The sequence below is a fragment of the Lactuca virosa genome, chromosome 1, assembly GCF_052849685.1.
Source record: "Lactuca virosa cultivar CGN04683 chromosome 1, Lactuca_virosa_CGN04683_v6, whole genome shotgun sequence".
Classification (NCBI taxonomy): Eukaryota; Viridiplantae; Streptophyta; class Magnoliopsida; order Asterales; family Asteraceae; genus Lactuca; species Lactuca virosa.
Window position 1 is genome coordinate 89,389,728 of NC_136426.1, and position 12,342 is coordinate 89,402,069.

A 12,342-nucleotide genomic window follows, 5' to 3' on the forward strand; every position below is an offset into this window, starting at 1 on the left:
TTCTCGTGCTCAATCTTATCTGAATTGTGTAACACCCAAAAATTTAAGCCGATTTAAAACTTTTAAAAACATTTGAAACCATTAAAAATCATTACAACTTTGTTTTCAAAATGTATAATATCAGAGTTTTCCCAGAAACATAAACAAAACATGAGGAGCTGTACAATCATGCCTTCGCCTTGCCGCGATCCCCTGATGTACCTGAAACAATAAACTGAAACTGTAAGCCCGAGAGCTTAGTGAGTTCCCCCAAAATACCCATACCCACAACAATACACATATAATCATAAGCAACATACTATGGGTCCAGTCAACCATCAAGTTGGAATACCCCAGGCCCTCAACCATCCGGTTGGAATGCCAACATACTATGGGTCCAATCATCCTCGGGATGGAATACCCCAGGCCCACAACCAACAGGTTGGAATGCCCACATACTATGAGTCCAGTCATCCTCGGGATGGAATACTCACAGCCCACAACCAACAGGTTGGAATGCCCAGGTCTATTGGCTTTCGCACAAAGCAGATAAGCCTCAACCGCCAAACAAACATGTGTACATATAACAAATAATCACATAACAATCTATAGACAATACTTGATCTAACGGATCATACCACATAGCACATAACACCATCCTCTCTACCAGGATGCCGATCTAACAGGTCATACCACATATCATATAATATTATCCTACCCTCTAGGATACCGATTCAACAGATCATACTAGAATAACATAGCCATATAACAATCCAAAGGGCCGGCCTTGGTGCCTTAAACCCTTGAGTATAGTGAGGATAAATCACCTCGCAAGTAGCTCGGAAGGTAGTGTCAAACTCTTCCAAAAGTAGCTTCAAATCCCACACCTATATTCACCAATGTCCTTTGCTATCAACATTCAATTTACCAAAATACCCTCAAAAGTCAACTGGTCAACCCTTTGTCAAAGTCAACTGTCAAGGTCAACAGTCCATGTTAACCTTAACTCGTCGAGTACCCCTTAGCTACTCGCCGAGTTCCTTGCACAACTTTCCAACCCGCTGAGTCACTCGTGTGACTCGTCGAGTTCCTAGTGTCAGTGGCCGTAACTCCTTGGTCAACTTGCCAAGTTTTCCCTTTATAACTCGCTGCGTTCATACGTGTCCAAAGGTTGGGAAAACCCTCGCCGACTCGCCGAGTCTTTCGACTGAATCGCCGAGCCCACGACAACCTTCATCAGACTCGCCGAGTCGTTCATACAACTCGCCGAGTCTACAACAATCTTCATTGGACTCGCCGAGTTGTTCATACAACTCGCCGAGTCTCTTCAGTCCTTTATTCATACAGACGATTTTTAAGCCATGCTAAGGCTCCAAATTGCAGATCCAGCTTCCCAATGCACGTTTATCACGTAAAGTTGCAAACTTTACGTGCATGCAAGGCTCTAATGACTCATAATGCCAAATCTAAACTTGAAATGGAGTTTAACTCAAAAGGTGTTGGAGCATGGAAATGCTCTACAAATAATGAGTGATAGTTAGGTTGTATTTTCCCTTTATTGTATTTATGGTGTAAATACTCTCCCTCCTATATAAAGGGAGAGTTGGTCATCTCTTAAAAAAAAGCTCACTTTTCTTAGTTGGAGATTACTTTTGTACTTTTCTCACAATGTAATCTGGAGAGAGCGAAAGTGGTGGGTTCTCCCACCTAGGGAGAGTTTCTCTCCCACCATGTTCTTCATTAATATTATTATCTCTCTTTGTTCTTAGCCTTCTTTATTTGAACTCATAATATGTTCTTCGTGTTCATACTTACAAAAACACGATTAATCTCGAGATATCTTACTTCCGCATTCACCATTCGTATAAAAATGGGTCTCTACAATTGGTATCAGAGCCGTACCTTGAAGGTTTAATCGACTAGTTCAAGGGAACAACTCCCGTTCGGTGATCATCTTGTGATTTTTCCGTGTTTCTGCAAGAAAATTTTTTCGGGTTTCTTACCGGAATTTTTTTTATGAAGTTCGTTCTTAGTTCTATCTTCTGGGTTGACTCAAATCTTAGTAAAAAATAAATTGTTGCTGCTGCTGCTTGTTCTAATTATTGCTGGAAATGATGTTCTTAAAAAGTTATTATTTTTGCTGTTGAAGAAATGAAGAAAAATGGGAGAAGAAATTATTTTTGTGGTCTCCAATATGTTGAAGAATTTGTTCCAGCAGCTCTTTTTCCCTGGAAGAAAAGACACAAAATAATGGGCTTATTTTCTTGAAGATAGTGATTTTTATTCTACCCAGCAGCTTATGAATCTTCTTGAGGTATGAAGACTTTTATTCCTCTTTATTCTTGCTGTGGATCTTTAATTGAAGAAATATTGGACGTATATTGTGTTTGCAAAAAAGCACGTTGTCCTTTTTGCTCTTTTGGGTGAAGAATAATTCACTCACTTTTGCCTTCCCAAGTAAAAAAACATGTGACATGGTCCAATCTCATCACCTTTTGTCCCCTAAAACCCACATGCACACTCCTTTTCCTTTGACCAAAGCCCCTTTTCCCTTATTTTATTATTAAAAAAAAAAATTTGTGGTCTGCTGATGAACCGCAACCTCTGATGTTAAGAAACCCATCCGCACCCTCTTTTTGCCTGCGGACCGAGGTCCGTACTCCCCAACCTCGAATCTGCTGATGAACCTCGGATCTTGCTGATGACCCGTGACTGCAGCCTTCCTTCCCTGGTTCGGACCGCAACGCGCCTACTGCAGTCTCGGACCGCAGCTCGCTTGCGCAGTGGCTTCTCGGCTCGCACCGCAGTTGCAATCAGCAGCTACCGCAACCATACTCCCTTCAACCCATCTGAAGTGAGACTTCCCACCCGCAACCAGCCTAGACCCGCGACCAACTCCCTCCATCCACAATCACCTCCTTTATCCGCAACCTCTTTCCTTCACCCCCCTCCTGACTTCGGTCAACCCCTCCTTCCTCCTTCTTCTTAATCTCGCCTACTCCTCCCTCCTCCCCTCTTCCCTCCTTCTTTCTTCACTCCTTCCCTCCTCCTTCCCTAACCTTTTATCCTCCTTCCCTTATTCCTTCCGGCCCTTTTTTTTAACGACAATTTTTTTTATTCAGTTTTTTTTATTATGCCAATTATTTTTATTTCAGCCAATTTTTTTTAACACCAATTAGTTTATTCTGCAATAATATTTTTTTTAATGCCAATTATTTTATTTAGCCATTTTTTTATTTAAGCCAATTTTTTATTATTAAAACCAATTTTTTTTACACCAATTATTTTTTTTAACACCAATTTTTGCCACAACCGAACCTTGGATTGTCACATTGGTTCATTTCATGCCGATTATTTTTGGAAGATTACTCCATACCGCAGTCGGACTTCATATTATTTTTTTGTGATGCTTGCACCGCAACGGTGATTGATCAACAAAGTTGTTTTGCATTCTTCACATTATGAGATTTTTATGACTTGTCGCTCTTGATTTTTGGTTGACGAATCATGTATCTTGAGCATGTGGACTTTATTTTCTATTGAAGACCACTACGAGAGTTCCGGCACCGCAGTTTGGATATTTGGATATATATTTTTGGCACAACAGATTAGTTTCTCAGCACAGCTTCAGCAACTGTGTCACCCTCCTCCTCATGACCGCAAGAGTATCTCTTTTACTCTATTTCTCGTGTCTTATCGAGACCCTTCATGCATCTAGGGAGAGCTCTTTTAGCTCTTGGTATCCGACACTCTCCATCCAATGATTTGTTGATTTTTGATATCCGGTCATTGGTTATCAAAAATAGAGAGAGAATATCATCCGAATTTGGTTATTATGATTGTTTGAGTTTGGATTTTTGAAGACTTCTGAAGACGATTATTTATTTAGTGATGCGATGTGGCACTTATTTTTGGTCTTTACGGATCAAATTTTTGGCATTACTCGATGTTTTCCGATTCAAATTATTTATTATTCGGACTCTACCACATGATGATTTTGTGTTCGCATCCGGTTCAGATCTTATGGTTTCACGAGTTTGGATTTGTGATATGTTGAATACGAAGATTATTTTGGCGATGTGACGTGACACTTATTTTTGATCCTTGGATCAAATTTTTGGCATTGCTGGACCATGTCTTTGGACTCACATTATTTTTATCCGGACTTCATTTTATGGATGCTTCACATTTTTAGCAGGTTATTCTTTGAAGAATTTTGGTGTATTATGATTCGAGAACTCGAGATGTTTTTCAGATTTTTGAAGCCGAAGTTTTTCTTTTATTGGATCGTATACTTGCTCATGGTGACCTTCTTCTTCGGGTGATTATGACTAGTTTGAAGATTTGGATCTTATTATTTCTGCTTCATTGGTTGTGCTTTGAAGCCGAAGACCTTCATTGTTAGAGATTCATGGTCAGTTTCAGACTTCACAGACACTTCAGAGTTTTAGAGACATTTCAGCACTTGATTTCATTTTATTACCACACTTGCTAGTCGGATTACTGTATTATAGCCTTGTATCACTTATTGGATCTCTCATAATTTGTAAGCATTTAGGGAGAGAATGTTGGAGCATGGAAATGCTCTACAAATAATGAGTGATAGTTAGGTTGTATATTCCCTTTATTGTATTTATGGTGTAAATACTCTCCCTCCTATATAAAGGGAGAGTTGGTCATCTCTTAAAAAAAAGCTCACTTTTCTTAGTTAGAGATTACTTTTGTACTTTTCTCACAATGTAATCTAGAGAGAGAGAAAGTGGTGGGTTCTCCCACCTAGGGAGAGTTTCTCTCCCACCATGTTCTTCGTTAATATTATTATCTCTCTTTGTTCTTAGCCTTCTTTATTTGAACTCATAATATGTTCTTCGTGTTCATACTTACAAATACACGATTAATCTCGAGATATCTTACTTCCGCATTCACCGTTCGTATAAAAATGGGTCTCTACAAAAGGAAGGGTTCATACTTGCTAAAGCTGTAAGCTTTATGGACCTAAAGACCAAGGAGAGTTCAGATCTAAAGTTGCAACTTCACATCTTAGCTCATACCCAAGAATAGCTTCATAACATGATGAAAAGCCCTAATCTTCAACCCAAAAGAGATCTAGAAGGAAAGAAGGTCAAGGTAACGACTTGATACCTTCAAATGGTGCTATCTGAGGTAGATTTCAGGTCCACACAAGCTCCTCGCTGCTAGCTACTTGATCTTCAAGTTCCCTTTTCTAAGAATCTTCTTCCAAGGCTTGAAACACACAAATGGAGCACACACACGTATTAGGGTTTTGATGAACTCTCTAGAGGCTACAAAGGGAGGCTAAGGGGCAAATGGTCCTCTAAATAGGATGAAAAACCCCGGAATTTAGGGTTTCATCCTCCAGCTCCTACTCGTCGAGTCCCTTATTGGACTCGGCGAGTAGGTCACTAAAACACGCAACCCAACCCGCTGCTACTTGAAGAGTAGGGCAACCAACTCGTCGAGTAGACCTTGAAAACAAGAAAATTCTTATATTAATTCAATACCTGAGAATCGGGGAGTTACAATTCTCCCCCACTTGAACTAGACTTCGTCCTCGAAGTCTGCCGCGGCGAACATCTCTGGATAGTGCTCCCGCATCTCTGCCTTTGGCTCCCAAGTCCACTTAGATCCTCTCCGATGCTCCCACTGTACCTTTACCAGAGGTATCTCATTGTTCCGCAGAACCTTCCTCTTCCTCTTCAGAATGGCCACGGGCCTCTCCACATAATTCATGCGCTCATCGACCTGAATGTCATCCAACGATACTACCGCCTCCTGATCCATAATGCATTTTCGCAATTGCGAAACGTGAAAAGTGTTGTGGATCCGACTAAGCTCCTCCGGTAGCTCTAGCCTGTAAGCCACCTTGCCAACCCTGGCAATGATGCTGAACGGCCCGATGTAACGGGGACCCAATTTTCCCCTCTTCCTGAAGCGGATCACACCCTTCCAGGGTGAGACCTTCAGGAGAACCATATCACCCACCTGAAATTCTAACTCAGATCGATGCCTGTCGGCGTAACTCTTCTGCCGACTCTGAGTGGTCTGCAATCGTTGCCTTATCTGCTGAATCTCCTCAGTAGTCTGCAAGACTACTTCCGTCCGCCCCATCACCCTGTGTCCCACCTCACCCCAACAAACCGGGGTGCGACATCTCCGTCCATACAACAGCTCGAAAGGCGGGGCACCAATGCTGGAATGATAGCTGTTGTTGTAGGTGAGCTCTGCAAGCGGTAGATGGGAATCCCAGCTCCCACCGAAGTCAATGACACACGCCCTCAACATGTCCTCGAGGGTCTGAATGGTCCGCTCGCTCTGACCGTCAGTCTGCGGATGGAATGCTGTGCTGAAGTGCAACCGCGTGCCCAGCTCCTCGTGGAACTTCTGCCAGAAATGGGAGGTAAACCTGACATCCCGATCGGAGACAATGGAAACGGGAACCCCATGACGATACACGATCTAGCGAAAGTACATGTCGGCCAACTTCTCGGCCGACGAACTCTCCCGAATCGCCAAGAAATGGGCACTCTTGGTCAATCGATCCACGATGACCCATATAACATCAAATCCCTTCGCCGTCCTCGGCAACTTGGTAATGAAATCCATCGTGATCTGTTCCCATTTCCACATGGGATTCTCTAGAGGCTGCAGCTTACCATGAGGCCTCTGATGTTCGGCCTTGACCATCCTGCAGGTCAAGCACCTCTCGACATACCAAGCGATTTCTCGCTTCATACGTGGCCACTAGTAACTCAAACTCAGGTCTCTATACATCTTGGTGGCCCCCGGATGAATAGAAAAATGAGACTTATGAGCCTCCTCCATGACCGTCTGCCTGACCCCACCAGACATCGGAACCCAGACCCGACCGCATCGGGTCAATAATCCCCGATTATCCTGCACAAACCGGGTATTCTCACCCTTGATCCTCTCCAGCTTCCAATTCTCCGGTCGCATGCCCCCAACCTGGGCATCTATGATCAAACTCACAAGAGGAGAATCCACCGCTATCCTCATACATACCGCAGGGGTGGAAGACCCAACTGAATTGCGGCTCAAAGCATCCGCAACCACATTCGCTTTACTAGGGTGGGAAAGGATCTCGCAGTCGTAGTTCTTGACTACATCCAGCCACCTGCTGTGACAACCCGAAATTTCTATTTTGTACAACATGTCAAGTCAATAGAAGTCAAAACAGTTACTGTTAAATTTTTATACTTTTTGGAATAAGTTTGAGTATTTTAGGATTAATACTTTAGGAGATATCAGGAGAGAGGATGCCCTAGGGTTTATTGTGCAACAATAAAGTCCCGACACATCAAAAGTTTAGAGTTTACGGCCTAAACTTGGTGTTTACGGCCGTAAACCCTAAGGGAAAGTGGTATATAAGTGGCACTCAACCATTTTTAACACTTTTCCACTTTTTCAAGAACAAATATCAAACTCTTTCAAGTATCATCCAAGTTTTATTCAAGATCTTCAATCTAGTAAGTGTTTCTAGCCCTTTTGAGTTAGTATATCACTTAATCTAGTGTTTTAAACACACTTCTATCCAAAAAATTAGTCCAAAAGGCTTGATCTTCAAGTTTCACCAAGAACACCAAGAACACCAAGAACACACACTAGTGTTCTTGGACTTTTGGCTCATTTCAAGCTTCTATATTGTAAGTACTTCTATCCTAGAGTATGTTTAAGCTTGCTACACATCTTTACATCAAGAAAACACAAGGAAACACCAAGATCAAAGGTGTTCACGGTCCAAGAACGCCTTGGACCGTAAACCCTTCTTAAGGGGCCAAAGTGACCCTAGTCCCTTCCTTAGCCTTGGAAACTAGTCTAGACTTATACCTTAATGTGTTTAGGACTTGTAAACATCAAAATACCATCATCCATAGGGGTTTACGACCATATACCCAAAGGGAAATGGTCTTAGGGCCGTAAACTCCTTTTAGGAGTGAAATGGTGCCCTAACTTCTTCCATAGACTTATACTTCAAATGGAAACACTACTAAGGACTTAGAAACCTTCAAAACAACAAATGGTCAAAAGGGTGTGAGTTTACGGCCGTAAACTCATGGGTTTACGACCGTAAACTCATGTGGTTATGGTCAAGAAACTATAAACTCATGAAAGGGGTTCTCTTGAACCCTAAACCCCATAGCTTGGTCCTACAACACTTAGATGCAATCCTTGGGACTTATAACACTTATATAAAGTGTTTAACTTGTCTTAGGATGTCTTAACTTTATAAATTAGTTGTTTAAAGACTAATTGAATACATATATGTGTATTTATATGTTAAATAGGATCACTGTGTGTACAAGTCTTTACTTGACACCTAGCAATCCTATCTCTTCAGTTCATCCAAGCCTCTCACTACAGGTGAGTTCATACCCCTTTAATTAACCTTTTAAATGTTTTTAAATGCTTTTATGGGGGGGGGATACAAGTTGAACAACTATAGTTATTATATCAATCACCTATGATTAATAACTACCAAACAAATGGTTTTCTTACTTTTCAAACTGTTTATCAAACTGTTTTACCTCAAACTACTTTACAAACTCTTTTACTTATCAAATACTTTTACTTAAACTCTTTTAAACTTATATTCTGTGTATCTATATAGATATAGTTATATAAGTAGGATTGAGAGGACTTAGGACTGCTAGCCTACCTTACTTCCTGTGCCTTGTTTGGTTGTGGACTTAGGGTATCAAGGTTAGTTGTCCGAAGGTCGTTTGAATCCTAGTTATATATTATGTATATGTATATGGATATAAAAGGTTATTTCTTTCATTCAGTTACATGCCCTTGGGTAGCAAGGGTGTACAAACATGTTCATACATTGCTAGTAAGCTACCATAGGGGTAGTTTAGGAAGATACTATTACTAGAACAATGAAACATACAATGAGTCAGTTCATACATGAGTCAATACATACTATGATGAGAAACAAACATAAAACAGAGTGATGAGAAACAAACATAATACAGAGTGATGAGAAACAAACAATAGACACTATGACGAGAAACAAACATACATGCTAGACAGAGAAAGAACACAATACAGCTAGCACACAAATCACATAACATTTACATTAATACATTTATGTGAGCCATTAAACAGGGCATGACACCACCTGCCATGACTGTTTTTGTATAAGAATCTCCTTAATTGGGGAGCGTATGAGTTTGTGTATAGATCTATACTGGATTGACTATCCTACACCTTGCTGCTCGCTACAGTGGGACTTGCAAGTCTACGGGTGCCAAACGTCATTTTTACGGCATCTTACATTGTCGTTTTACTATTGAGTCGGTAGCAAGATACAGGCCGATCACATGTTACCTTAAAATTTTACATTTGGCTTAAGGTAGTTAGTACAGCAGTAGTTACTTAATACAGCACTACAGTACTATAACATTTTCCCTTACATTTTACTTTGTGTTATTCACACAATAAACAATGATGTAAAAACTATATTTTTGGTTAATGATAGTCGGATTTGGGAAAATACACACTTTTACAAGAGATACACACACAGACACTAGATGCCTTGGTAGAAGGCTACTTTTAGTAGGAAACATAGGGTTTTCTAGGAGAGTTCAAACAAATACAAACTTTTTACAAACATATACAGTACATTTTACAAAACATCTTACAAATGCTTTCATACAAACATAGACACTAATATACTTATGATCTCACCAGCTTTAAAGCTAATAAACTCTTTCAAAATAACTTGTATTCTCAGGTCACCAGTAGACAGGTACCGGAGCCAGGTTTTGAGAAGATGGAGCTCGTTCCAGACTCATCTTATATTTTTGATGTATATTGTTTTGGTGTCTTTAAAACTTGACAGAACACACTTGTATGAAATTATATTATTAATGCAATGGATGATGTTGTTGCTTGTTTACTACTTGCATTGTTGTGATACTGTACATGACGTCCTCCACCCCAGAACGTTTCCGCTTTTCATAGGTTTTGGGGGTGTGACAGATTGGTATCAGAGCATTGTTTATAGTGAATCAAGTGTATCAACCCATTAAAGATATACGAACTATAAACACAAGCGGGATTTAAAATACTCTGATGAAGAGTTTATACTTTAAATAATAAAATGTTTAATACAGTATACATACCTGCATTCATACTAAAATCAGTGTCACTAGGACAGAACGAAAGTATTACGATTGTTAGACAACACAAGTAGACTTAGAGACATATGGTCAACCCTAGGAAGATGTAGCCTGATCAACTACGTTATCCGAGGAGTGATTAGAATGTGCCTAAGTGTGGTTGTGAGGTTGCAACAAGTCTAAAAACTTACCAACACTACTACAATGAGAACAGTAGAACAGAACATTAAACGTGAAAATACTATAGGAGTATTCTGTGTTACAATAATTACTTATTTGAGAACTAAAGGTCCTTATTAGTATATCAATGGTTGTTTAGTGGATACACTAAGGTTATATGTGCTAGGATGTCATAGACTTAGAATCTGTGATCTTTGCCTTACTTCCTGTTCCTTGTTTGGTTGTGGGCTTAGGGTTAGGGTCACTTATTCGAAGGTCTATCCCGTCTGCGTGACATGTAACTAGTATGCTTTAAACAAGTATTGAAGCAACTAATAAAGATCATCTTATAATTATCTACTTAGTTAGTCTAATTTAGTTATTTCTTATATCCCTTTTCTCGCGTAGATATCATGGCTGGATTCCATCCCCACGGAGACCCGTACTATCCCAACCACAACAACGCAGGATGGCTGGAAGAAGAACCAGAAGATAATCACCCAATCCCTTTAGATGATTATGAAGTTGAAGGTTTTTCTGATGGTTCCGAATCGGAGCCAGAAGTCAACAACCAACCCCCAGCTGTTCAAAACCCAAACCCTCGTCCCGCATTCCAAGGACCCACACCTTTGTGGGCCACAAACTTGAATAGGTGGAGTCAGGAACAAGGTCAACCTTTTCCCTACAATGGAGACAGAAGTTTCTACAACCTTACTGAGGGAGGTACAGCTGATAGGGTCCTACCTATCATGGTTCGTAGGATTGCTCGGAACACCGAGCAGGGTCGAGCAGCTATCGACCGGGTAGTAGAAGTGGATGCCAATTTTGGTGTTAACACTGTCCGCATTCGCCAGCTGGAGTCCGCTCATGAAAGGGCTCAGGTTAGTAATGCAATGCTTCAGAGGGAACTTGCTGAAACCCGAGCCGAAGTCAGGGAACTTCGAACTCAGCAAGCAAGATCTGATAGGCGTGTGAGGGACATAGAGTGTCTCCTATCGGATTCAAGAACTCACTCTAGCAGTTCTCGTCGCCGTTAGAGTCTTATCGACTTCTCTTTTGGATATAACCTAGTTTATGTAAAAACGTTAGGCTAATTTCCTATCTTGTTCAACCTTAGACCTGTTAGGTCAATTATTAGGTCGTAGTTCTGTCAAAATTTTCCAATCTTGGTTGATGTAAGACCTACTTCTAGGTCATTTTTCCCGAACTTGTTACATCTGTAATCCCAGTGTCTTTGACATATATCTAATCTAATGGAAATTATTATCCAAATGCTTTCATCTTCATTCAAGTATTCATTCAATTACGCTGTTGGGCTATGAAGAGTTAGTCCATGAGTCATTCTCATCATATTTCTATCAAATTCTTATCAATGTTTTCATCTTTCTAAACTTTCAGTTCAAAGATGCCTCCACGTAAATCCACAAGACGCAATCCTCCCGCACCAACTCCACCTACTCCTCAATTTGATACAGCAGCTCTAAATGCTGTTATAGCTGCGGCTGTGGCTACAGCCATGGCTGAATATCATTCCTCAAGTTCCACTGGAGGAGGGACTCCTGTTCCGACTATTCAGGTTGAAACCCCTGTGCGCTCGAGAGAGTGCTCCTACAAAGACTTCACAAACTGCAAGCCATTATCCTTTAGGAGAACTGGCGGAGTCATTGTACTCTCACAATGGTTCGAGAAGACAGAATCGGTCTTTGAAATCTGCTCGTGCCCGGAGAGAAGCAAGGTCAAGTTTGCCGCTTGCACCTTCGAATCAAAAGCCCTAACATGGTGGAATAGCCATGTTAAGTCACTATCTCTAGTGGTGGCAAATGATATGGGCTGGGGCACCATGAAAGACCTCATGATTGAGGAGTACTGCCCGAGAGACAAGATCCAAAAGCTGGAGGAAGAACTTTGGCGCCTAACCATGAAGGGCTCCGACATCGTCGCATATACCGCCAAGTTCTGTGAACTGGTGGCCCTCTGTCCCAACATGATTCATACAGAGGGAAAGAAGATCGAGAGATATATATGGGGGCTGGTGCCACCA